Source organism: Ranitomeya variabilis, chromosome 1 (assembly GCF_051348905.1).
Source record: "Ranitomeya variabilis isolate aRanVar5 chromosome 1, aRanVar5.hap1, whole genome shotgun sequence".
Classification (NCBI taxonomy): Eukaryota; Metazoa; Chordata; class Amphibia; order Anura; family Dendrobatidae; genus Ranitomeya; species Ranitomeya variabilis.
The window spans coordinates 122,462,002-122,488,598 of record NC_135232.1 but is presented as its reverse complement, the minus strand read 5'-3'; positions in this window follow the sequence as shown (position 1 = coordinate 122,488,598).

Here is a 26,597-nt window from a genome sequence, read left to right as displayed (position 1 = left end):
AGACCGAACATTCAGTGTTGTAACAACTCTGCTGGCATCACGGCATGGCCTCGCATTTCTCACACTATCTTACCCACTGCTCCAGGCCATGATGTGGTTTCTGTTTCTTGCCAGCTCCATGTTCTGTGTCTCTGCTCTCTGCATGCTTCATAGTTCTGTGTATAGAGGGGCGGCGCCTGAACTCTCTGGTTCTTATAGGAATCAGGTGCATCTGTCCAATCTGTTCCTGACCAATTACCAGGAGACCTCCAGTATTTAGTTCAGCTCCACCCAGTGGTCGGGGCCTGTGCAATGTGTTAGCTCAGTTAGTGTCTTGCTTCTGAGTTTGCCTGGCCTTTCTCTGAGTTACTCCCTCTCTGGAGGATTCTCTGTGTTATTTCCTTGGTCTTGTTGTCCGCCCACCAGGAGGCAGTATATCCTGGTCCCAGTGTCTTTGTCCTTGTGTCTTGTTCCATTGCCTTGTCTGTACTTAGTCTTATCTCTGTCTCCTAGTCTTTGGCTTCCTTCCCTGTTGTCTTTCCTTGTATTCTCAGTCTGCTTTCACTCCGCACTCTTGCAGCTCTGCCTGCTCTGAACCTTTGTGACTTTACCTCTGCTCCTCACTTCTGCATTTCTGCTCCTTTCTACTCAGCTTATCTTCTGCTGTTGCAGTTATCCCTTGCTGCAGCTTCTCTCCACATTCTTTGTGGCTCTGCTCAGCTTTGCTGCAGAGACCCCTCCCGCAGCACCTCTCCGCTCCTTGCGGTTCTACCTAGCTCCGCTCCTTGCGGTTCTACCTGGCTCCGCTCCTTGCGGTTCTACCTAGCTCCGCTCCTTGCGGTTCTACCTGGCTCCGCTCCTTGCGGTTCTACCTGGCTCCGCTCCTTGCGGTTCTACCTGGCTCCGCTCTTTGCGGTTCTACTTCTCCTGCACTTGGCTCCGCCGCCAGCTCTTGGCTCCGCCTCCTGCCTGTCTGCACTTGGCTCCGCCTCCAGCTCTTGGCTCCACCTCCTGCCTGTCTGCTCTTGGCTCCGCCTCCTGCGGTTTTGCACTTGGCTCCGCCTCCAGCTCTTGGCTCCGCCTCCTGCGGTTTTGCACTTGGCTCCGCCTCCTGCTCTTGGCTCCTCCTCCTGCATTTCTGTTCATGGCTCTAGCTCCTGTGCTTTCGCTCTGCATCCGCTCTTGCGGTCTTTATCTACTTATTCCTAGGTCCTCGTGTCTGAACAGGTTCTTACCCGTTCTACATACCTGCCTGCAGACCGGTCCCTACCGGTTCTTCCAGTGTACCAGTCTTGTCCACCAGTCCTGCCAGAGAGCCAGCCGTGCCCGCCTGCCTACCAGAGAGCCAGCCGTGCCCACCTGCCTGACAGTGTTCCTGTTGTACCCGTCTGCCTGCCTATGTGCCAGCCATGCCCGCTTGCTTGTCTATGTTCCGTTCCCCGGTGGGATCAGCAGCCACAACCAGACTCCACCCTGGATTGGTACCTGGTAGCTTCCTATTGCACAAGTCTGACCTCACAATCAGAGGCTCCAGCGAACACCTAGGAAGCTACTTAGTTACGCCCCTTCCAGGGAGGTTTGGTCTGTGGTCCAGTGGGGCCACTCCCCCGCACGCCCGCGCCAACCAGTCTGGGCGCGAGCATGACAGTTTGCACAGGCCATGGCCTCCGCTGTATCCCATGTCCTACCGCTCGCAGAGCATGATGAACTTTTTTCCTGCCCGTATGAGCAACCTGAAAAATTTGTTCCACCAAGGGTGGTTCAGATTGAAGAGACCTCTGACCCAATTATTGTCTCTAATGCTCTCTTCAAGCAACTTCAGGCCTATGAGGAGGAGCACTACCCAGCTGACCCACCTAGGTTCTATGGGAATCCTGAAGAATGCCAGGGGTTCCTGAAGCAGTGCTTACGCTACATCCTGCAGAATGCAGCTTGTTTCCCCTCTGACTGGGTCAAGGTGGGTTACATCATGTCCTACCTGGCCGAAGATGCTCTAATATGGATTACTCCCCTCTGGGAAGCAGGGGATCCTATCGTCATGAACCTAGGGGCCTTCCTGGTGGCCTTCCGTAAAGTCTTTGACAAGCCTTGTCCTGCTGCTCCTGTTAAGTCTTCCCCATCTAGATCCGAGAGGCGCTCCAGATGGGCGAAACCCGTGAAGAAACCCCCACGTCAAGTTATGACCGTCTGTGACCCTCCAGTTTCTCTACCCATTAAAGCAGCTACCTGTGTGAAGCCTAAGAAAGTTGATGAGAGTGGGCTGGCAAAGCAGCAGCCTGAAATCAGCCATAAGAAGGGCATACAATGTCGCTACTGTTGTAAGGCACACCTGGATGGCCTCTGTCCAGGGGATCTAAAGCTCCAAAGCCCTGGGCCAGTAGGAGAGGCTGCCCCTGGCGAGAGTACTTCCTCTCCATCTAAGTTAATGACTGTTTCACTGCCTTCTGGGAGCTTTGGTGTGTTTAAGCCGCCTATCATACGGAGTCGGTGTATGGTCTCCGTTTTACAGCTCCAGAACCCGGTGTGGGCGTTGCCTGATAATGGCCGAACCCTGCTAAAGAGCAGTCTAATCCTGCAAGGACAACTACAGCTCCAAGTTGGAGCCTTATACACGAAGAAGTTTGTTTTCCGTATGCTGTCTGTTATGCCCATGGGTCATTCTAAGCCAAGGACTCTACCACCCGCTCTGGTCAAGAGTTGCAGTAAAGTGCTTCGTTTGAACTTACCCAGTCTTGAGAAGTGTCTGGTTCCCATGCGTCAAAGACACTCAGCAGTGACATCTTCTTCTGCTGGTCTGCTAGTCGTCGAGTCAAGTTGTGCTGACGTCACCGAAGATGGGGAAACGGTGACTATGTCTCCACACATCTCCAGCGACTATACCAGTAAACACTTAGTCATCGAGTCAAGATGTGCTAATGTCACCGAAGATGGGGAAGCGGTGACTATCTCTCCACACATCTCCAACGACTTTACCTGTATTCCGTTCCTAGGAACATCCCCGCCGCTTGGACAATTTCTTCTGGATAACGGGCAGAAGATGGTTCCTATGTTTATACCTTCTGCGTCCTTGTGGCCGGCTGGTGAAGATTTCAAAACAGAGGTTTGTTCACCTCAATTTTTCTCTGACCCGGTGGAGCTGATGCTCTCCACACTCATCTCTAGTGTCTTTTCCTGTGTTCAGTATCCGGGAGCTTCTCTACTACCTGTTGGGCAAAATTTGAATCCTATGAGACGGTTTCCAGTTTCCAAGTGTCTGGTTGGTGAAGATATTAAGACGGCAGCATTCAAGTCCCTGTTACCTATGTACCTAGAGGAGGTGGTCCTGCTCATTGTGGAAGCTAACCCTGTTGAGTACCAAAAGACTTTGTTTTCTGAGATACGTGGTGACCCTCCTGCCGCCTTCTACCCTGAAGATGTCATGTTGGCCTGGACTATGTGTGCTCCCATCCTTCTTCTACAAGTTATTCTGGCGGGCTTGAAGAAGAGGGGCCGTAAAGGGGGGGGGGTACTGTAACAACTCTGCTGGCATCACGGCATGGCCTCGCATTTCTCACACTATCTTACCCACTGCTCCAGGCCATGATGTGGTTTCTGTTTCTTGCCAGCTCCATGTTCTGTGTCTCTGCTCTCTGCATGCTTCATAGTTTTGTGTATAGAGGGGCGGCGCCTGAACTCTCTGGTTCTTATAGGAATCAGGTGCATCTGTCCAATCTGTTCCTGACCAATTGCCAGGAGACCTCCAGTATTTAGTTCAGCTCCACCCAGTGGTCGGGGCCTGTGCAATGTGTTAGCTCAGTTAGTGTCTTGCTTCTGAGTTTGCCTGGCCTTTCTCTGAGTTACTCCCTCTCTGGAGGATTCTCTGTGTTATTTCCTTGGTCTTGTTGTCCGCCCACCAGGAGGCAGTATATCCTGGTCCCAGTGTCTTTGTCCTTGTGTCTTGTTCCATTGCCTTGTCTGTACTTAGTCTTATCTCTGTCTCCTAGTCTTTGGCTTCCTTCCCTGTTGTCTTTCCTTGTATTCTCAGTCTGCTTTCACTCCGCACTCTTGCAGCTCTGCCTGCTCTGAACCTTTGTGACTTTACCTCTGCTCCTCACTTCTGCGTTTCTGCTCCTTTCTACTCAGCTTATCTTCTGCTGTTGCAGTTATCCCTTGCTGCAGCTTCTCTCCACATTCTTTGTGGCTCTGCTCAGCTTTGCTGCAGAGACCCCTCCCGCAGCACCTCTCCGCTCCTTGCGGTTCTACCTAGCTCCGCTCCTTGTGGTTCTACCTGGCTCCGCTCCTTGCAGTTCTACCTAGCTCCGCTCCTTGCGGTTCTACCTGGCTCCGCTCCGCTCCTTGCGGTTCTACCTGGCTCCGCTCCTTGCGGTTCTACCTGGCTCCGCTCTTTGCGGTTCTACTTCTCCTGCACTTGGCTCCGCCGCCAGCTCTTGGCTCCGCCTCCTGCCTGTCTGCACTTGGCTCCGCCTCCAGCTCTTGGCTCCGCCTCCTGCCTGTCTGCACTTGGCTCTGCCTCCAGCTCTTGGCTCCGCCTCCTGCGGTTTTGCACTTGGCTCCGCCTCCTGCTCTTGGCTCCGCCTCCTGCATTTCTGTTCTTGGCTCTAGCTCCTGTGCTTTCGCTCTGCATCTGCTCTTGTGGTCTTTATCTACTTATTCCTAAGTCCTCGTGTCTGAACAGGTTCTTACCCGTTCTACATACCTGCCTGCAGACCGGTCCCTACTGGTTCTTCCAGTGTACCAGTCTTGTCCACCAGTCCTGCCAGAGAGCCAGCCGTGCCCGCCTGCCTACCAGAGAGCCAGCCGTGCCCGCCTGCCTGACAGTGTTCCTGTTGTACCCGTCTGCCTGCCTATGTGCCAGCCGTGCCCGCTTGCTTGTCTATGTTCCGTTCCCGGGTGGGATCAGCAGCCACAACCAGACTCCACCCTGGAGTGGTACCTGGTAGCTTCCTATTGCACAAGTCTGACCTCACGATCAGAGGCTCCAGCGAACACCTAGGAAGCTACTTAGTTACGCCCCTTCCAGGGAGGTTTGGTCTGTGGTCCAGTGGGGCCACTCCCCCGCACGCCCGCGCCAACCAGTCTGGGCGCGAGCATGACAAGTGTCTCCCTCCCCCACACCACCTCCTCACTTCGCCCCTTTTCAGTTGGTGTTCCTCAAGGCTCTGTTCTAGGACCCCTACTCTTCTCCATCTATACTTTCGGCCTGGGACAGCTCATAGAATCCCACGGTATGCAGTACCATCTCTACGCTGATGACACGCAGATCTACCTATCCGGACCTGACCTCACCTCCTTACTTACCAAAATCCCGCACTGTCTGTCTGCTATTTCAGCCTTCTTTTCTGCTCGCTTTCTACAACTGAACATGGACAAAACAGAATTCATCATCTTTCCCCCATCTCACTCTACCACTCCACCAGACCTATCCATCAATGTCAATGGCTGCTCACTTTCCCCAGTCCCACAAGCCCGGTGCCTCGGGGTGATCCTCGACTCTGCCCTCTCTTTCAAGCCACATATCCAAGCCCTTGCCTCCTCCTGCCATCTCAAACTCAAAAATATATCCCGGATCTGTGCATTCCTTGATTGCCAGACTGCAAAAACGCTAGTGCATGCCCTTATCATCTCCTGCCTCGACTACTGCAACCTCCTACTCTCTGGACTCCCCTCTAGCACTCTGGCACCACTCCAATCCATCCTACACTCTGCTGCCCGACTAATCTACCTGTCTCCCCGCTATTCCCCAGCCTCTCCCCTATGTCAAGCCCTTCACTGGCTTCCTATCACCCAGAGACTCCAGTTCAAAACCCTCACAATGACATACAAAGCCATCCACAACCTGTCTCCTCCATACATCTGTGACATGGTCTCCCGGTACCTACCTACACGCAACCTCCGATCCTCTCAAGACCTCCTTCTCTACTCCCCTCTCATCTCTTCTTTTCACAACCGCATCCAAGACTTCTCCCATGCTTCCCCCATACTCTGGAACTCTCTACCCCAACACATCAGACTCTCGCCTACCATAGAAACCTTCAAAAAGAACCTGAAAACTCACCTCTTCCAAAAGCCTACAGCCTGCAGTGATCCTGAACTTACTGAACTGCCGCACAATCAACCCTACCCTCTCCTAGTGTTTCATCACCCATCCCCTGCAGACTGTGAGCCCTCGCGGGCAGGGTCCTCCCTCCTTATGTACCCGCGTGCCTTGTTTTTTGCTCATGTTTAATGTATTTGTCTTTATTTGCCCGGTATTCACATGTAAAGCGCCATGGAATAAATGGCGCTATAAAAATGTATAATAATAATAATAATAAATACAGTTTTAGCACCAAACGATTTGGAGTAGCTAATGAATCTTCCGGAGACTGCCACACAGTTCTTGCACAATCTTCTTTGATGCTGGAAGATCAATTTCAAACAGGATAAGTTCACTTTTATCAGTAGCAGCACTAGCACAGCAGCAACCACTCTGCACTGTGATACTGGGCAAATGGCACCAAAAAATAGGATGTCAACTTTTTATATGACCTGGGACATATAAAAAAATAGGGCGCACTGCTGCTGTAACATTTCTATATCCTCTGACCTAGACACACCCATTACCCTCATCCATCTCATCCCCATACCCCAAGTTGTGTCCTATAGTAAAGTTCGTGGAGCTTTACTGCTTTGACGTCTCAGCTGTCCAGTGTTGGCCACTCCCTTGTGCTATATGTACTCTTTTCTGTCAATCAGTGATTGAAAATGTTAGTTTCATACTGCCTGGTTCTGGAGTTGGAGGTGTTGGTAGTTGAGGAGGCATTTGAAATGATGTTCAGAAGACTGTTTCTTACTGATTTGTCTGAAGAACCAAAGCACCCCAGTAGCAGGACAATATAAATGGCAGCACACACTCAAATAATCATTTAAAATGCCTTTGTTAAAATGGCAAATGGTAATACCATATAAAAAATGCCTACATTTAAGACTCCCATGAAACAATCATAATACGTAACATAAAAAATATATGTAGCGGACATAAACAAAAAATAGCATACTGAAAAATATTTTTTATATATAGAGAGAATAGTTATATAAAATAGGCTCCCTATTTAAATGCAATAATAAAAATAAAAATGCAAAAACTCAGTGATATCCTGAATAAGAGGCTATAGGATATACAGTATCTATACTTATATCGTTATATAATATATATAGGAAAAACTCTTATAGAAAATCAATGAACGTGTATAGTCTTAATCAGAATTTGTGATAAACCATGCATATGATAAAGTGCCTGAAGTGCATAAAAAGAAAAATAACGTGTGATAAAAAAGGGGGACTCTTGCCCAAGGATCAGTGCAACAATAGTGCAATAAAAACACCAAAATAAACTTGTGACAAAAAAGGGGGCTCTATACCTGCCGCTGGTCCCAATGTAGCACATACCCCGACGCGCGTTTCTGAAATGTCTTCCTTATTTGTTTATGTCCGCTATATACTGTATATTTTTTATGTTACGTGTTATGATTGTTTCTTGGGATTCCTAAATGTAGGCATTTTTTATATGGTATTACTGTTTGCTATTTTAAAAAAGGCATTTTAAATGATTATTTGAGTGCTGCCATTTATATTGTCCTTCTACTAGGGTGCTTTCATTCTTCTGGTATTGGAGTGGTTTCACTCTTTCTCTACTAAGCACTGGTGGTCCTCACTATATTATTTTACTTATCTGGTTTTTATATATTATTTTATTTTCTGGTTCTTGGCATATCGGTTAGTGATTTGTCTGTCGGCATATCAGTTAGTGATTTGTCTGTCTGCATATCCTCATCCTCTCCAATTAGAGTTTTCCTTCCTTTACTTCCCGGTACTCCACTCTGTTGTTTGTGAGTGTATATTTGTATGATTGGCATTTTCATTTATCCCTGTATGTCTTCCCTTATTATTCTGGTTTGTGTATCCTCATACATTACATATTCCTACTTCACTGGGTGAAGGAGGGGACAGATAAGGGCTGATTTAAGAGCTCAGTGGGACTTATGGCCCCGGTGACTTCATCATAAGAAGTAATCAGGGGAGTAGGGATAGCTAGGGCTCCCCTATCTTAAGGGATAGGGAAGGAGCCTCTAGTCCCAGGTTATCCTGCAACAATACCACATCAGAACTTTCCATCTCTCCTTTCTACTGGCTGGTAAAATGGTGTAATAGCAGAAGGCCCTAGTCAAACAATTAGTACCAAAATTCTCATCTGACAATTCTGGCAGCTTAGGTCATAGATCCTTGGGCAACCAAAGAGCAGAGACAAGGGAGACACACACCAGATCCAACAGAAGCAGGGGAATAATAACAATGGTGTGGCACAGTTTCATTATACCCTCCCAGCATCCAGGCCCAGATGCGCAGGGTAGTCTGACAAGGAGGGAAACATTTTTAAAGATGTTGAAGGAGTTCCTAGCCAACCATACCAGCATCCTACATGATTGCTCTGTGCTATTCAACTAATGGGTATCCAAGCTGCACATGTGGCATGAACTGTCCCTCTATGCCTTAGAGGTGCTGTCCAGCCCCGGCCGCTAGCATTTTATCAGAATGGGTTTTTAGTGCCGCCGGGGACATAATAACTGATCAGTGCATTCACCTTTTAACTGAAAATGCTGACAGGTTGACTCTTATAGAAGTGACCAAAGCTGGATTGGTCCAGACTTCTCAACCCCACCGGATGACAGCAGCAGAACATAAAGCCATGTCATCAGACTGCCCTCACTCAAAATCTTTATATTGTCATCAGGTGACCCTCATTCAAAATCTTTATAGTGTCATCAGGAGGCCCTCACTCAAAATTTTTATAGTGTCATCGGGGTGTGTAAGATGCCCTCCTTAATTTTTACATGATGTGTATGAGGCCTATAATTCTCTTAGATATATATATATATATATATATATATATATATATATATATATACGTATATATATATATATATATATATATATATATATATATATATATATATACACTCACTGGCCACTTTATTAGGTACACCTGTCCAACTTCTTGTTAACACTTAATTTCTAATCAGCCAATCACATGGCGGCAACTCAGTGCATTTAGGCATGTAGACATGGTCAAGACAATCTCCTGCAGTTCAAACCGAGCATCAGTATGGGGAAGAAAGGTGATTTGAGTGCCTTTGAACGTGGCATGGTTGTTGGTGCCAGAAGGGCTGGTCTGAGTATTTCAGAAACTGCTGATCTACTGGGATTTTCACGCACAACCATCTCTAGGGTTTACAGAGAATGGCCCGAAAAAGAAAAAAAATCCAGCGAGCGGCAGTTCTGTGGGCGGAAATGCCTTGTTGATGCCAGAGGTCAGAGGAGAATGGGCAGACTGGTTCGAGCTGATAGAAAGGCAACAGTGACTCAAATCGCCACCCGTTACAACCAAGGTAGGCCTAAGAGCATCTCTGAACGCACAGTGCGTCGAACTTTGAGGCAGATGGGCTACAGCAGCAGAAGACCACACCGGGTACCACTCCTTTCAGCTAAGAACAGGAAACTGAGGCTACAATTTGCACAAGCTCATCGAAATTGGACAGTAGAAGATTGGAAAAACGTTGCTTGGTCTGATGACTCTCGATTTCTGCTGCGACATTCGGATGGTAGGGTCAGAATTTGGCGTAAACAACATGAAAGCATGGATCCATCCTGCCTTGTATGGAGCATCTTTGGGATGTGCAGCCGACAAATCTGCGGCAACTGTGTGATGCCATCATGTCAATATGGACCAAAATCTCTGAGGAATGCTTCCAGCACCTTGTTGAATCTATGCCACAAAGAATTGAGGCAGTTCTGAAGGCAAAAGGGGTCCAACCCGTTACTAGCATGGTGTACCTAATAAAGTGGCCGGTGAGTGTATATATATATATATATATACATATATATATATCTATATATATAATTGTCTAAGGGTTTTTCCGTCTGTCTGTCTGTCTGTCTGTCTGTCTGTCTTTCTGTCTGTCTGTCTGTCCTGGAAATCCCGCGTCTCTGATTGGTCGAGGCCGCCAGGCCTCGACCAATCAGAGACGGGCACAGCATGGCGACGATGATGTCATAAAGGTTGCCTCGACCAATCAGTGACGGGCACAGTCTGCCGTGAATTCGCCTCGACCAATCAGCGACGGGCACAGTATCGACGTAGATGTCATAATGGTTGCCATGGCGACGATGTCATAAAGGTTGCCTCGACCAATCAGCAACGGGCACAGTCTGCCGTGAATTCTGGAATCGTCATTGTCCATATACTACGGGGACATGCATATTCTAGAATACCCGATGCATTAGAATCGGGCCACAATCTAGTATATATATATATATGTATACCCCCAGGGCTAAATAGCCCTTGCAGCCCTTGCATTTAGTGTATAGCCTTTACCAGTCTAGGAGACCCACTCCTCAAAAATGTGGAAAAAAATGATTTCTGAGACCTTCCTCTACATGTCTTCCAGGTTGTATTGCAGTCCCTCCTTAAAATTTTTGGCGGCCTTGCATTTAGTGCATAGGATTTCTGAGTCAAGGAGTGCCATTACCTCTCAGTTTTAACAGAATATGTATGACAACCTCACTTATTTTTAATACATGGTGTATCAGAGTCCCTTTTCCTTCTAATTTTTGGCACCGCTTGCATTGTCCGCATAGGCTTTTTGAGATTCAGTGTCCCGCCTTCATAAATTAAACAGGATGTGTCTGACCATGTCCCACACACCACATGCACACACCACATGCCCAGATAAGGTGGTAGTAAAATGTTAAAATTACATTTACCAGTGGATGTAATTTTATTTCCCCCTCTTTGTACATCTCAATTGAACACATTAAGGGTTTACATGCTGTCGGTGTGGCGCTATCGGGCTTGGACGTGGCTCTTGATTGTGCACAGTTGGTTCTCACACTGTTGGAGTTCATCCTCAGGAGGAATTTTTTTCTCTTTGGGGATGAATACTACGTGCAGTTATAGGGTACCGCCATGGGGTCCACTGTGGCCCCTACATATGCTAACATCTATATGGCGGTATTCGAGGACCAATTTGTGTACAGATCCACCTTCTGGTGCCATGTCCGAGCCTGGTGGTGCTATATCAATTAAATTTTTTGTGTATGGGAGGGGACCTCTGAGGACCTTCTCAAGTTTCAGGCTGAGCTCAATTATGTATTTCCTGAGTTGAAATTTACGATAACATATTCGGTTATGAAAATACAATTTTTGGACACTATGGTGTACAAACAGGGGGATGTGTTATGTTCAGATTTATTTACTAAAGAAACTGACAGGAACAGTCTTCTTTATTATAATAGTTATAACCCTAGAAGGATGGTTAATTCACTTCCCTGGAGCCAGATAGTTCGGGTACGAAGAATCGTATCAGATGAAGACAAATGTGATTCAAGATTGGACGAAATGTGTAACAGATTTATTCAGAGAGGTTACCCTATGAAGGAGTGATCAAACATAAAAATAAGGCCATTAGTCTAAGATGAGAGGAATTGAGTATCAACAAGAACAGGACAAAACAGAAGCATGTTCCATTTGTTTCTACTTATTGTCCAGCAAGTAATGGCATTGGTAGCATTTTAAAAAAACATTGGAATTTGTTGGGTAAAGGTATGCCACACATCTCTGATTTTGCTTCACGACCTATTTTTTCATATAGACGTGGATGCAATTTGAGGGATAAACTTGTGAAATCTGATGTTGGTACTGATAAGGCTGCCCTACAGAAGACTTTGTGTCCATCTCGTATGGGTAATTTCCCATGTTTGGACTGCGCTTGTTGTGGTAATATGTTAAAGGGGGATAGTTTTAATCACCCACGGACTGGTAAAAAATTTTTGATTAAGGAACGTTACACCTGTTCCTCTAGTTTTGTGGTTTACTTGATAGTGTGCCCTTGTGTACTTATGTATGTAGGTAAAACCACTATGGAAGTGAGGGCACGTATCAGAAAACATAAAAGCACTATCAGAACTAAGTTGATTGAACTACCGATTCCTAAACACTTTAGTGAGTGCAGACACTCTGTGAATCAGTTGAGATTTAGAGTCATCGATGGGGTCCCTATGCGGAGGAGAGGGGGAGACAGGGTGAAAATGTTGAAATACAGAAAGAATTATGATGGATTTCAATTCCTGTTGGCATGGAGATGGCCGGGTGTTGCTCTGGGTTCTCACTAGGGTGCATGATGCGCAGATGTGCTGTGGGCGGTCCGGTGGTGTGGCCAGGCGATAGTTTGCTGTGGCCCCGCCTCGGATTGTACACAGGCACCTTTGTTACCTTGCACCCTGGTTGTTTGACTCAGGAGATTCGGTCTGGTGGCTTGTGCATGTGCATTGGGCCGCACTCAGTGTTGCGATCACGTGATCTGATGTGGCCACTCGCCGGAGGTGGCTTATGCAAATGCTTGCGCCGGCCAGCCGATGAATACCGTGAGTGACGTATGTACCTAGAGGACTTCGTTGATAGGTTTATTCATATTCAAGCACCAATACAATATTGTTTTATGATTGGCTGAAGGGGTTATTGACATGTGAGAATGTGCTGATTGGGGAAGAGTAACCTTGGCAACTGGAAAGCCCTAAGGTGATTGGGATATATATGCAAGGGGTGTGTTTTAAGATAGCGTGTTTAATCTTTGATGGATAAATATTTATCAAATGTGTTTTGTAAAGTAATATTGCGGCAATGCGATACATGTCTTGCACATACTGTGATGTTTTCTCATGTTATTTGTATGTATTTAATAAAGGCTGTTCCTTGACAGTGATTGGTGCATATCTAGCTGCACACTATATAAGGTGGCCATTTGTACTTCTCTGTATACTTGACAAAGACCAGGTTTTGGTTGAAACATTGCATTGTATTTATGGCAGAATAAAGAACTTTTTTACTTCTTTCACCTGGATTGGATGCTGCTCGCCTTTATTTAGTTATGTATGGTATAAGTCATTATATAGAAAATAATGTTTCTTAACATTTTGTCTGTAAAATTTAAACTTAATTTTATCTACGGTTTAGTATATTTCATTGTCAGTAGTGTTGAGCATTCCAATACCGCAAGTATCGGGTATCGGCCGATATTTGCTGTATTGGAATTCCGATACCGAGATCCGATACTTTTGTGGTATCGGGAATCGGTATCGGGATCAATATTAATGTGTAAAATAAAGAATAAAAATAAAAAATATTGATATACTCACCTTCTGACGCTCCCTGGTTGTAACCGCCAGCCTCTGTTCATAAGAATGAGCGCTTGAAAGTCCTTAGATGACGTCGCGGCCTGTGATTGGTCGCGGAGCGGTCACATGACCGCAACGCGACCAATCACAAGCCGTGACGTCATCTAACGTCTTTCAAGCGCTTGAAAGACCTTAGATGACGTTGCGGCTTGTGATTGGTCGCGTGGCGGTCACGTGACCGCTCAGCGACCAATCACAGGCCGCGACGTCATCTAAGGACTTTCAAGTGCTCATTCTTATGAACGGAGGCTGGCGGTTACAACCAGGGCGCGTCAGAGGGTGAGTATATCAATATTTTTTATTTTTATTCTTTATTTTACACATTAATATGGATCCCAGGGCCTGAAGGGGAGTTTCCTCTCCTTCAGACCCTGGGAACCATCAGGATACCTTCCAATACTTGGTGTCCCATTGACTTGTATTGGTATCGGGTATCGTATCGGCAATATCCGATACTTTTCGGGTATCGGCCGATACTATCCGATACCGATACTTTCAAGTATCGGACGGTATCGCTCAACACTAATTGTCAGTCAGTAAAAGTGGACAACATTGTTCCCAGCAATGACCTGGGAGTCAGCGATAAGTCCAGGCGTCTTCCCCATGCAGTGTCCATCCATTTCAGTGATTTTCCTGCCCTCCTGTTATGGTCTTCTGTAAAAATGCTTGAATTTACCATTTACTTCTATTATACTTGTTACTCGAGTCGAGCCTGTCCCAGCATTCGACCTGCTCGATTCAACTACTGAGCACTCGAGCATTGTTGAGCTCGCTCATGACTATCTCCTACGCCAAACTCAACACTCATATGTGCTCATGAGGTTGTTGAGTTTGGGTCAGGAGACCTATGGCCTGTCCATGCATTGCAATCTGTATTTGGTCCACAATTTTCAGACATGTGAGTGTGTAAGGATTCCGGACTTTCCTGGTGTCTGTTCGCCCTGATCCAAGATGGAGTCTTGGATCTCGCCCTGTCATGGAACTTCCTGTCTGTCCTGATTATTTAAGTCTGGGTCTTGTGTTCACCTGTGCCTGAATATTTTGTGCTGCTGGCTCCTGAGCATCTGCCTGTTGGCTGGTTAACTCCCTGCTTCTGCTGCTCACTACTCGGTGGTCTGCCTCACCTTATTAAGCTACCTCTCGCCTCTGGAACTGCTGTGACGTGCAGCACACCAGTGGAAGAATTTCCTTTGTGTACAAAACTTTTCCCAGTCTTGTGCCTCTTTGCACAACCACACCAGGTGAGCAAGATTCAAGCTGTGTTATCTCTCCAAGAAAGATCTACTCATCTACTACGCTTAGATGGCGCTCTCCCTCTTTCTCCCCTCATCCTCTCTTTTCTAGGACGTCATTCACATGACGCATCATCTGTGAACTATTGGACTCCTACTAACAAGAACTGTGCACACGTATGAGCAAGTGTTGCTGGACTTCATCATTTAAATACTGTGTGCATTTGCACTATAACCTTGTTGGACTTCCTTGTTCAGGTGTCTTGTTTGCTTCCACATAATTTCCTTGCTGGACTGGTTCACATTAGCGGTCGCGCACCGCTACTCAGTTTGCTGTGATTTTCTATATAGAGCTGAGGACCTCGTTACAATTGCAGGAATATCTGTACTATGTTTTGTTTGCTATTCTGTTGGCTATTTTCTATATAGAGCTGAGGACCTCGTTACTATTGCAGAAATATCTGTTAGTTCTGTTTACATTTCTGTTTTTGAGTAAATACATGTTTTGCTGCAACTTTGTTCTCGGACTGGCTTTATCCCATGCGATCAGATTCCGTAGTACCCATGTAATTATTACAGAGTGAGACTGAATAGGTGAAAGTAGTAATGGAGTGCAAATTACAACAAGGTCATTTTTCTCTAAGTCTGTCATTTGGAATAAATGACCATTACTTATCTTATAAGTCAGTTGGCATGTGCTGTACATTGTGACTTGTTATCAATGATTAAAGTAACATAATTACATAATGGTGTAATACACTACAAAGTTTGCAAAGATAAAGCAAGCAAGCAAAGAGAAAATGCAAATCTATATTAGTCCCATAGACCAAATTAGGTTGTGTCTCAAACTTTTCCTTCTTAATTGCTAATCATTCAGACAAAGCAAGCTGTGTAACTTTGCCAAAGCTCTCTCCTCATATCCAGGGCCAAAATACACTGGCAACAAACAGTGCTCATATAAAAACATTTAAAACCTTCCCTTCTACAAGCACATTCTATTGGTGCTATTATGTGCAGAGATTAAACCCATGTGTGGCTGTTTGATAGCTTGCAATGCTTGAAGCCTGAAGCAATACATACTGTATGTCCGTAAGGACCATTTCTGTAGAGCAATTACATTATGCTACTAAGGTAACTACCATATGTTTCCCTGTGGCTGCACTTGCTTTAGACATCAACTTTCATCAACTTTCAAGGTCATCTGTGCGAATTTCAGGTCTTTAATTCCAAAGGACCAGTAATCTGGAAGACACAAGAAGAGAGAATGGAGCTCCAGACTTGAGGTCTATTTATTTCATAATAGTGTCTACAGTACGGTATGTGTCTACGCTTCGGACAGTTTTCGTTCTTCAGGCTTGCGTGTAAGGTAGCACTGACTGAAACCAATGGGCTTAATAGATCAGCTGTTTCTGCTCAGAGTGGCCACTGATGTTCTTTCCATGCGGCTAAGAGAAAGGTATCCATATCATGAGAGACTCCTCAATTTCAATGCGCAATATCAAGGCACCTGGAAAGGGTTGTCAAAAAAGGCAGCTCCTTTGTAATTATAGTGTACATAGGTAACTAATAATTTAATAAATGAGTTTATTAGACAAAGAATAAATTATCTACCGTATGTCTATGTAAAGTTTAAAAAAAAGGTATATCGAAGTGTATAAAATATTTGTCCTTGCCTTGAACCACTCACTATATGTGGATTAGGGGGTTTGATGTGTTAAAATCAATGGCAACATGCGATCCCAGGCTGCTCAATAACATGATATCAATTGTGTTCCATGTCGTACATATTCCTATAAAAAAATCTGCTATAAGACAAAACTTCTCACAAGACTCTCTAGAAAGATATCCCAAAGCACCACCAAATTGATTGTTCTAGAAAAATGCTCTTGTTGTCAGTCTTTGAAGGCTTGCTTTCATGGTCAAGGTTTTCACTTTGTGGAGATCCCAGTGACTGCAAAAATCATTTCTAACTAGCATGTACAATAAAGAAAAGACTAGTTTTCATATACTAGCATTCCTATGGCCCTAAATTCTCACGTTGCATGGTATGTTTCATTGAAAGACGTTGTGATTTTCTGACTATTGTCATTGCCGGAAAAAACACTATCGGCATTTTGGATCAGTGTCTCATCAGTGTGTCATCCGTGTTTTACTAGTATGAACAAAGGAAAAAATAAATTACAAAGCTTCTCCCATACTTTGTAATGTTAAACACGGTCAGTACACCGATGGCACTTATGGCAGGCTGATACATGTGCTGTACGTGTTTTTCACAGACCGATAGACTTGTATTTGCACTTGTCATGTGTGCTGCTGGAAAAAACCTACATGTCCTCGTATGTTTCACATGGACACACAGTCCATGTGGAAATACAGACACGTGAAGATCACCATGGTTTATAATGGATATATGTAGTATTTGTGAAAAAAAAACAGATGCCACATGTACCAGAAACACATACATGTGAAGGAGGCCTTATGTTTGATGACTTAAAGAAGATATTGGGACTTTAGTTTTTTTTCATCCTTAACAGCAGGTAGTTGCTAACTACTGTACCTGCTTGTTCTGCCCTGTGACAATATGTTTTGGCTGAGGTGACAATTCTCCTGCTTCCTTCGAATTCACATCAGCAGACCAGTTCTATCTCTTCCTGGCTGCTCTGTCTACAGGGCATCACTGCTGATGTCATGCTGAATGACAGCTGGCTCCCCGCAGTTAGGCAGTGGGAAGCTGGATATAGTAAGCTCTTAGTACAATAATAAAAAAAACATTGTCCCCTATAACACTTTTAAAACTTTAAAGTGATAAATCATAGTCTTACTTTAAAATGTTTCATTTACTGATCATACATATTTTATATCTATTTTCTTACGTTATTTTGAGGACAGTCATCTTATCTAAGCTGAAATTCAAAACTGTGAATAGCAATGCAGAGATTTACTTCACAGCTGCCAGAAGAACATAGAACATCTGATTTCAATCTATTGAACTCTTTGTGAGAGTGTTGTATTCACTTGTGCATAGGACGCTGTACACACTGGGAAAGGCACAGTGTAAAACTGTCCCCATCACCTGTTGTCAATGGTCTGATCTTCAGATACCTGCCTCTAGCTTTTTAATGAGATGACTACTGAACTGTTCTCTCAGGCAACTGTGCGGTTTCAGGGTCTAATGTGCAACATCCAACCATCTTATGTCTGTGAAAAAGTGTCCATGTGTACAAATGCAAAACACATGTTTAGTATTTATTTGTATATAAATATTTGTAATATATTCAGTGGAGTCTGACACAAGAATAAATTTGGAGAATTGGAACATGTTATGTTTTTATACACACAGCACACTCAAGAGTAGCCAGAAGTATAGATTATAGTTCATACGTTCTTTAACTCCCATAATTTTTACACATATATGTACGGCCACCACTTTTCTGAAAATTAGAGAATGTGCCATTCCCCATATTGTGAAAAGAGAAGATTGCAACTGTCAGACCTACAAATCATCTGACTTAAACCTCATTTAACAAAGATACCATAACTGTCTTCAAATTCTGTTCAAATTCTTTTAAAGGGAATCTGTCAGTAGGATCAACCCTCCTAAGCTGTCTACATGTAAGTTGTAGGAAGCTAAATAAAATGATATTTGCAATCCAATGTTATTTTTTATGTAAACGAGCTGTTTAGAACTATGAACCGAACACTGATCTGAATGTCTGATTCCCTTTAACCTCTTAACGACCGCCGATACGCCTTTTAATGGCGGCAGTTGAGGGGCCTTATTCCGTAGCGCCGCTTTTTAACAGTGCTGATAAATAAGTGTATAACGTCCCCCAACTTCGGAAAATCGAGGGTAGCTGAGACCCCAGAGAGCATGATTTGGGTCGATTTTTACCGTCACCAGTCTTGTGATCGCCCTTATTCAACGAATGACGGTGATCGCACAAAAAAAGTCAGATTTTCCATTCATTTCTCTCTCCTCTGATATGATTTAGGATACCAGAGGAGAGAGAAATTGGGTCCTCCGAGCCCATCTGGTACCTCTGCAATCCCCGGACCCTTCGGCTTCATCCCTGGCCCTCCACGTCATTTTCCTGAAGAAAATGGCAGGTGCATGCGCAGTGAGCCCTCTGGGATCTGTCAGCTGGCACCTGACAATAATAGGAGAATTTTCCTATTGGATCCATTTTATTCAGTGTGATAGACCCTATCACAGTGATCAAAATAAAAGAAACAGTACATTAAACCCCCCTTTGCCATCCCCTTAGTTATGCAAAAATAATAAAATAGAAAAAATGTGTTTTTTTCCATTCTTTGCAGTTAGGGTTGTGGTTAAAGCTAGGGTTAGGGTTGGGCTAAGGTTAGTGTTGGGGTTAGAACTAGGGTTAGGGTTGGGCTAGGGTTTGAGCTAGGGTGAGGGTTGGGGTTAGAGTTAGGGTTGGGGTTAGAGTTGGTGTTAAGGTTGGGGTTAGAGCTAGGGTTAGGGTTGGGCTAGGGTTAGGGCTTGGGTTAGGGTTGGGGCTAGGGTTCCGTTTGTTGTGCTGGTTTTAGGGTGGCTTTGGGGTTACGTTGTGAGGTTGGGGTTAGGGTGGTGTTGGGGCTAGGGTGGTGTACGGGTTAGGGTTATGTTGGGGTTAGGGTTGTGTTGGGGTTATTGTGGTGTTGGGGTTAGGGTTGTGGTTAGGGTTAGGGTTGTGTTGGGGTTACTGAACTTAGGGCTAGGGTTGGGATTAGCGTTAAGGGTGTGTTGAGGTTAGGATTGCGTTTAGAGCTGTGTTAGGGTTGGAGTTAGAATTGGGGGGTTTCCACTGTTTAGATACATCAGGGGGTCTCCAATATGCAACATGGTGCCATACAGGGTATCAGCGTTCTCAGGAGAAACTCCACAACATATTTTGTGGTCCATTTTCTCCTGATACCCTTGTGAAAATGAAAATATTTTGGTCCAAAGTAAATTTTTTGTGAAAAAGTAAAATGATTATTTTTTTCCTTCCACATTGCTTTAGGTGTCGCGAAGCACCTGAAGGTTTAATGAACTTCACACCCACCACTCCCTGATTTAAGAGCACAAAAATACAAATTTTGAAAATTGCTAAATTTTCTACATTTTTGCCAAGTTTCCATTTTTTTCATAAATAAACGCAAATCATATTGAAGAAATTTTACACCACTAGCATGAACTACAATATAGATCAATGGCCGCACTCATCTGTGCTAAAATAAGGAAAAGTGAAATATATGGAATGTGAATAGCATAATGGCTTATGAACTTTATGAAAAAACACATGAAATTTTTAGCACAAGATTTGGCCAAAAGTTGTGAGCCCATTCACCAAATGTCAAAGTAATCTCAGATCGAATGGGTAACTAACCTGACTGCCTGATGTGAACACTCACCTATGGTATCTGAGCTGACTGCCTAATGTGAACACTTACCTATGGCTAATAACATGATAAAGCCTACTTATATAGGAGGCTCAGAACCAACTGTGTTGAGATGTAATTAAAATCACAGCATGGTGAAGGGCGGGACGTTCAAGTCAGAAAATAGTATATAGTAAAAATAAGTAAACTGACTGAACAATAGATATAATTTATGCTAGTGCATAGCCAAAAAAAAGACACATACAAAATAGATCAATGGCCGCACTCATCTGGGCTAAAATAAGGAAATGTGAAATATATGGAATGTGAATAGCATAATGGCTTATGAACTTTATGAAAAAACACATGAGATTTTTAGCACAAGATTTGGCCAAAAGTTGTGAGCCCATTCACCAAAACGTCAAGGTAATCTCAGATCGAATGGGTAACTAACCTGACTGCCTGATGTGAACACTCACCTATGGTATCTGAGCTGACTGCCTAATGTGAACACTTACCTATGGCTAATAACATGATAAAGCCTACTTATATAGGAGGCTCAGAACCAATTGTGTTGAGATGTAATTAAAATCTGAACTACAATATGTCACAAAAAAACAATCTCAGAATTAGTGGGATAAGTTGAAGCATTCCAGAGCTGTAACTTTATAAATTGACATTGGTCAGAATTGTTAAAATCGGCCTGGTCATTAAAGTCAAAATTGGCTTGGTCACTAAGGGGTTGTACACCATTTTATAGAATACATTGCTCAAAAAAATCAATGGAACACCTAAATCACACATTAGATATTGATGAATCAAAGCTTCAAGGTGAAAATCATTAGTAATATAAATTGTAAGGTTCACTGAGAGCAAAATTATGTATCAACAGTCAATGGAAGCCAAAGTCGTCAACCATTGGATTCCAAAACACCTGAAAACCAAGTAAAAAAGTGAAATTACTGTAAGACCCAATGTTTGTGGATTTCAGCATGCAAATTCATATTTGGTCTCACTTGCCTGTAGTAACTCTTGACAATATCTGCCAATGCAAATAACAAAAGACTGTCACTTCCAAACAAAAAAACTGGTGTGTACAGGTGCAAACTAAGACTTGCCCTCTCTATATATAACAAACAAATAAAGTTGCACTCTGTAGCGCTATAGGTGAACATATATTCCCTTAAAATTAATTCTTAAGTTATCCAATATTTAAAAAAAAAACACCTACCCAGTGAACAAATTGGTAAGATAAACCCGGCAGCAGAGCAGAGTACAAGTCTGACATGTTGTGAATGACTGGAGAGGATGGTGCAGAAGTATCTCGAGCTCAATATCAATGTCATCAAGGGGAATTTAGACCATTTACATTTTGGTCTTCAAAGATGGAAGAGTGGTTTGAGCTTGCCTGTCATGCATTGGAGGTTTTGTCATGCCCGGCAGCCAGTGTTCTCTCAGAAACTGTCATCAGTGCTGCTGCTGATGTCCTAATGGGTAAGCGCATCCACCTGTCCCCTGAAAGTGTAGACCGCCTAACTTTCATCAAGATGAACAAGTGATGGATCTCCAATGACTTTTGCACCTTAGTCGCAGATTGGGCAGACTGGTGGTGGTGCAGTTTATAGTTTGACGCATTGATCGTGCATTATTGCAGTCAGTAAGACCTTTGTCGTGGTTTCTGTGCCTAATGTTGCTATTGCTGCTAATGTTACAAACTTTTTTGGAAATGTGGAGACTCGAAATTGGGTCTCCATCTTGTGGTTTGCCTGTTTTGGAAGGGGTCTCAGACCCACATTATACTATTTCTTCTCTGGCGAAATTGATGCCACTTTTGTGGTGTGTGACAATAAATTTTAGAAATGTGGAGACTCAAAGTTGGCTCTCCATCTGGTGGATTGCCTGTATTGGAAGGGGTCTCAGAATCCCATTATACTGTATCTACTCTAGGGAAATTGATGCCACTTTAGTGGTGTCTGACAATAATTTTTTGAAATGTTTGGACTCCAAATTCGGTCTCCTTCATGTGTGTTGCCTGTAGCTGTAGGGCTCCCAGACTGGCAGGCCTGCACTTACTTTCAGTCAACAACCTGTGTTACTATCTTTAAATGTTTTTAACAATAGTAGTCTATGAAGCTGATATTTGTGGCATCTGAGTGTGAAAAAGCAGTTTCAGCTGTTGCATGAGGTATCAGGGCTCCCAGCACAGCAGGCCTACACAGGTCACTCACCCACCTCATCTTAATCTAAACTTAAATTCAAAGCTGTAAATACTGGCCCAGATCCTGATACTTCATGCATGGCCCAATGCTGACTGATGCTGTGCCATTATCAAATGTCCTTGTCCTTCATTGCAATTAACTAGAGAATATATAGTTTTAAAAGAGCCCAGGCACAGGGAGAGCAGTTCACTGAGCAGCTGCCTCTGGCTCCTTCAGGACCTGTTTGACTCGATGGAAGGGTCTGCCCCTTTATGGAAATAAAGGGAGATGTGCCAATCAAATCAAGTTGGGAACGGAAGCCCAACCCGAGTTGTCTGCGCTGTGATCATTTTAAGCCTATCCTTAAAACTCCCCAGTGCTTCAGAGTAATTCATAGTTCTTTGTGATGAAGGAGCCTGTCAGGCTCTCTTTTAATGAACATACTGTAGTAGTAAAATCTGCCAGTGTGTGAGTTATATGAAGTGAGTTTGTCATTAATGGTGCTATGTTGCATATTTTCCTTATGACTGTATGCACTATGTCACTTCTCCCACTCATCCAAAATAAACTTACGCCTGTACCTATCAGATGTATATAAAGAAATGTTCTCACAGTCAGTATTTATGAGTACAGTCGATGTCATCATAACCATGAACTCAACACATAAGTTTCTTACCTTTTTTGCATTTGGGTGTGAAAAGCATGTGGTGAGGAGGTTTACATTTGTACATTTCACATTTCAACATTCATAATAAAAATTTGAACACCTGCTTGTATGAATCATGACCATGAGTCCTTTTGTTTTTTATGTAAATTCTCCTCTATAACCTATTCTCATCACTTAAATGTCCTGAAGGAACCATCATGAAATTGTATAACACTCCACTGAGGACATTCCACGTACAGGATTTCCACCCATGACAATTCAAGTCCATGTGGCTTGGCTATCATTTCCTGTAGTCTATGGGACTGGCTTTCATTGGTTTTCCAGAGTAATTATCTAGAAAAATAGACTAATCACCAAAGTATAATTTTGGCTTCAGTATTAGAGGATTCTCCATTGACTGTTTTGCACAAAGGTGTTATCTAAGCAACAAAGTCAATGCCCAAGAAAGAAGCTGAGGCCACTAAATGGGTGATCACCACACAATAAATAAATGATCAAAGTTTTATTGAGTACAAAAACCTAAGAACAACACAATTAAAAACATTTAAAAACGTCACACATGTGACTAAACCAATCCAAACATTGCCCATAATAGGGTAATACCCATAGCAAAGTGACACTTATAGTGGAGACCTAAATAGATCTAAAGTATAGAATACAAACAGCACACCACACAAATAAATGGTATGTATGGACAATCAAAAAGCATGGGGTGATACAAATATATGGACCATTCAATATATAGTCAAAAAGTGACACAATTATTATCCAATCGTGACCCACAGAAAATAATTCAAGCTCAAATAAAAAAAACAATAATGAGAAATATATATGTCCACATGGGGTGCGCCTGTCTGTGCCTGAGGAGATTGCAGCATAACAGAGTGTAACTGCTGAATCTGCTTTATTGTCTTTATGCCAGAGTAAACGTTCTGTTATTGAGTATGCTACTGAATTCAGGAGATTAGTGTACAGTTATGCACAATTGCCTATTTTTAAAAGGGGTCTGTCTAACATTGTAAAGGATGAATTAGCTTGATCTGAATCACCACAAGAGCTAGAGACATTTATACAGCATTGTGTGTGCATAGACATTCGCCTTACTGAGCGTAGGCAGGAGAAGTTTGCTGCCTTTAGCCGTATCTCTAACTTTTCCCTTCCTTCCAAAGAGCCTGCAGGTAAAACCTCCTGGAGGTGGAGGAGGTGCCCATGCAAATTGATTCCGTTCAGAGGTGCGAGAATAATGAGCGCCGGGAGCCTCGCCTTCGTGAAAGTCTATGTTTCTACTGCGGGCAGTCTCACCACTTTTTAATCAACTGTCCCAAGTGTCCCAAGCGGCCTAACAAGGTGATAGCAGCGGTAGGGGAGTATGACAACTGTGATGATGAATCTGACATCTCTGAATGTAGCCTGCCTTTAAACACTGTATTTCACTCACTTTGTATGACTTCACCCCCCAAGGAGCTTAAGGAAAAGAACTCTCACAGTGGATTTCCAGTGCAGCTATGATTGACTCTGGTGCAGGTGGCAATTTTATGGATATCGCATTTGCCAAGGAACATGGTATTGAAATTCAGCAAAGAGCCTCTCCAATTACCATGGAAACAGTGGATGGGTCACCTTTAATCTCTGGGCCTGTGGATCAGGAGACCGTACCCCTTGAAATTTTGCTGGAGCCTAATCATTAAGAGCAACTTTCTTTCTTGCAAATTTCTTCTCCTCATTTTCCTGTGATTTTAGGCATTCCTTGGTTGCGTTCTAAGAACCTAATTATCAACTGTGAGACAAAGGAGATAATCTTTCCAAAAAGGAGCAACTCAGCGTTAATGGAAGCTGTCCCTGAGTCCACGGCTACAGAACCAAATGTACAGGTATTTACTTTACCTTCAGCATATAAAGAGTTCTCTGACATCTGTGACAAGAAGAGAGCAGATCAGCTTGCTCCACATAGACATTATGACTGTCCTATTGAGCTGCTTCCTGGAACAGCTATTCCATTTGGTAACATATACCCTTTGGCGGCACCGGAGCTTCAAGCCTTAAAGGAGTATATTGATGAAAATCTGGCCAAAGGCTTCATACGTCCTTCTTCCTCACCAGCAGGGGCATCTATATTTTTTGTAAAAAAGAAGGATGGGACCCTGAGACCCTGTGTTGACTATCGGGAACTCAATAAGGTAACCATACGAAACCGTTACCCTTTGCCTTTAATTCCCGAATTACTGGAAAGAGTCCGCCAAGTCCGCCATGCTAAGGTGTTCTCTAAACTTGATCTTCGTGGGGCTTATAATTTGGTGCGCATTCATCCAGGGGATGAGTGGAAGACAGCATTCAGGTGCCGGTATGGACACTTTGAATATCTCGTGATGCCCTTTGGGCTTTGTAATGCCCCTGCAATGTTTCAACACCTTTTCAGAGATTTGTTGGACCAGTAATCTATTTGGACGATATTCTAATCTTTTCTGAATCTACAGGAGCATGAAGAACATGTCAAAGCTGTTTGAAGACGTCTGAAAGAGAACCATCTGAATTTTAAGCCGGAAAAATGCGAGTTCCATCGTTCTGAGATACAGTTCTTAGGTTATATCATCTCTCCCCAGGGGCTGAACATGGAATCTGGTAAGATTCAGGCTATCCTTGACTGTCCAGTACCCAAGAACGTTAAGGAGGTCCAACATTTTATTGGTTTTGCAAATTTCTACAGATGCTTTATTTGAAATTTTTCTGATGTTGTCCGTCCCATTACTTCCTTGACAAAAAAGAAAAGCCCTTGAAGTGGTCATCACAGGCTCAAGAAGCTTTTGATCGGCTTAAGATCTATTTCACATCAGCACCGCTGTTGATACACCCAGATCCAACACTTTCTTTCATTGTGGAGGTGGACGCTTCTGATAATGCTTTGGGGGCTATTCTCTCCCAAAGAACCGGAGAGAAGGGTCTGCTACATCCTTGAGCTTTCTTTTCCTGTAGACTAACCTCAGCAGAAAAGAATTACGATGTGGGTGACAAGGAATTGCTGGCTATTATTGCGGCTTTCAAGGAATGGAGGCATCATCTGCAAGGAGCTGCACAACAGATCATAGTGCTAACTGACCATCGCAATTTAGAGTTCCTTAGATCCGCTAGATGTCTTTCTCCTAGTCAGGCTCGTTGGAATTTATTTTTAAATCAATTTAACTTTGTGGGAAGGCTGATGCTTTATCCCAAATCCATGCTGCAGATTCCGTACCTGGAGACCCGCCCAAGACCATTCTATCTGGTGCCAATTTCATCGGAGTCATCCATGATCAGGACTTGTGGAAGGAGTGCAGGGAGGCTTATGATGGTGATGTATTTCTGGCCAACCCACCTGTTGATATTAATCTTGTCTTTAAGGGTGGCATGTGGCTCAGAGATCGATGTATCTATGTCCCTGAGGTCATCCGTCTGCAGATCCTCAAGTTGGTATATGACTCCAAGTTGGCTGGTCACAGGGGGGTACAGAAGACACAAGAGTTCCTAAGCCGATTTTTCTGGTGGCCAACTTGCCTGAAGGATACCAAGGACTATGTTCTCTCTTGCGAGGTATGTGCTCGTTACAAGACTACTCATGTGGCACCTACGGGTCTTCTGCAACCATTACCTGTTCCGTTCCACCCTTGGGGGTCTATATCAATGGACTTTATTGTGGAGCTGCCAACATCGGGGGGCCTGAATACGATCATGGTGGTAGTTGATCGCCAGACTAAAGCCACTAATTTTGTTCAATGCACCGGCCTCCCCTCAGCTAAGGATACAGTGAACTTGGTTATACAGAATGTCTTTCGGTTGCATGGGGTCCCGGATGATATCATCTCTGACTGTGGAGTACAGTTCACTTCAAGATTTTGGAAAGGGTTTTGCTCTGCACTC